We start from the raw sequence: 2,056 nt of genomic DNA, 5'->3' as shown, positions 1-2,056 counted from the left end.
TCTCTATCCCATCCACACACTACTCCTTTCCCCTGCCGAGTGAGTCACGCCTACCCCGAAAGGGAAATGGCTTAATGGTGTAATAATAATAATAATAATTTACGAATGTGTCTGTCTATCTGTGTGTGGCTGTAGATTTTTAGTTTGTTAGCACGATAACTTTCGAAAGAATTGACAGATTGAATTGGCCTTTGTTATACTCTTTTAGTGTCCTAAAATAAAGGTCAAGTTCGTTAGCCAGACATTTTAGGTGAAAATTCAAAAAGTGAGCGTATTTTGAAAATTTTGGAGACCACTTTTTTTTTAATTCAAAAATTGTCTGTTCAGATACTCATAGTATTCAATCAGGCGAATAATTGATCCTAATGACTTTTTTTTGTAAAACCAAATTGTACCACAGTATTAGCATTTACAAAATTTCACAAAACACACGAAATTCAACATTTTAAGCCAAATAACGCATGGTATGAAAAAAAGTCAAGAAAAAAAATGTTTTTTTTTCAATGCCCCACAAGATTGTTTAAACATCTTTTTGATTTTTCTTAAAAAGTTGAAAATTCAAAATTTGATCGTATGCCATAAATTTTCGGAACCCCATTTTTTCAAGATTTCAAAATTCTATGTACAATTATTTATAGTACTCAGAAACTTAAACAATTTATCCATATGACTTTTTTCTGTAAAAGCAAAATTATCAGAGTTAGAGCATTTTAAAAATCCAAAAAACAAACTAAAATGAACATTTTAAGCCAAAGAACGCACGATATGAAAAAAAGCCACGAAAAGAAAAACGCTGCTTTTTGAAAGCCCTAAAAGCTTACGATAACAACTTTTTTAATTTGGCGAATAGTTAAAAATTCCAAATTTAATTGTACCAAAAATAATGAAAATTAAAATTATTTCTTGAAAAAAAGATCCTACTCCATCTTCACTCCATTAGGAAACGAACCACAAAACTTCCGATTTCCGGTCAGGTGCTTTTCCAATTAAGCTATTAGAGGGAACAGAATAAAAACTCTTGATTCAAGAACATAACGCTAATTTTCAGCTAGGTGTTAATGGTACAAGTAATTATATTAAAATTTTTTAAATGTGTCTGCTATATCATCAGAGATTGTACCTTACCGACAGTAGATCAACCCTCCAAACCATGAAGGCAGAAAATCTACACAATATCGATCAAGTTAAGAATCTTCAATAACAGAAAATGCTTAACGTCTTAGTAAGACTAGATGGAAAATAATATTTTTAAATTAAAATTAAAATGAATTCTTTATGGTTTGGAGGGTTGATCTACTGTCGGTAAGGTACAATCTCTGATGATATAGCAGATACATTTAAAAATTTTTAATATAATTACTTGTACCATTAACACCTAGCTAAAAATTAGCGTTATGTTCTTGAATTAAGAGTTCTTATTCTGATCCCTCTAAGAGCTTAATTGGAAAAGCACCTGGCCGGAAATCAGAAGTTTTGTGGTTCGATTCCCAATGGAGTGAAGATGGAGTAGGAAATAAGAATTAGTATTATTTAATTTTTATGCATATTATGAATTGTAATGATATACATTTTTTGAAATGATACATGATTAAGTTCAGCTTGGAATACAGTTTAAAGCAAAATAAGAAACAAATATAAAAATAATCATGATAAGTACAATTTGCTAATTATTTTTCAATTTTTGAATAAGCAATTCTAGGCAGAATTGTTACTTAAGAAATCTATCATATTTAATATAAAAGTGTTGTGTATAATGTAGAAAAGTTGACACTTTGGACAAATCGAGTGCGAAGCACGAGATACGTAATGAGAATGTGTTCATTAAAGCCGAAAGCGCTTTGACAAAAGAGAGTTCAAAATCATAAAATTACAATTGTCAGTCCGTTGACCTTTGATTTTAAAAGGTGTGTCCACGAATGCGGGTGAAATATAAAGAGCGAGCGCGTAGCGCGAGGTACATACGAGGGTGGATTGATAAGTTTCCGGCCTGACCAAGAGATGGCGCCACTAGGCCTACCTTGAGGTGGCGTTCTATAGTACCATCCTTAGATAGCTT

The 2,056-nt window shown here is 31.7% G+C and overlaps 1 protein-coding gene across 1 annotated transcript in view; it reads right to left on the bottom strand.

The window, feature by feature from the left end:
• LOC117167138 (facilitated trehalose transporter Tret1-2 homolog) overlaps nt 1-2,056 on the bottom strand; it is a 35,654-nt gene that overhangs the window by 20,718 nt on the left and 12,880 nt on the right. The window lies entirely within an intron of this gene.

The sequence above is a fragment of the Belonocnema kinseyi genome, chromosome 2, assembly GCF_010883055.1.
Source record: "Belonocnema kinseyi isolate 2016_QV_RU_SX_M_011 chromosome 2, B_treatae_v1, whole genome shotgun sequence".
In the NCBI taxonomy this organism is placed as follows: Eukaryota; Metazoa; Arthropoda; class Insecta; order Hymenoptera; family Cynipidae; genus Belonocnema; species Belonocnema kinseyi.
This window is presented reverse-complemented; position numbering and strand designations above follow the sequence as displayed.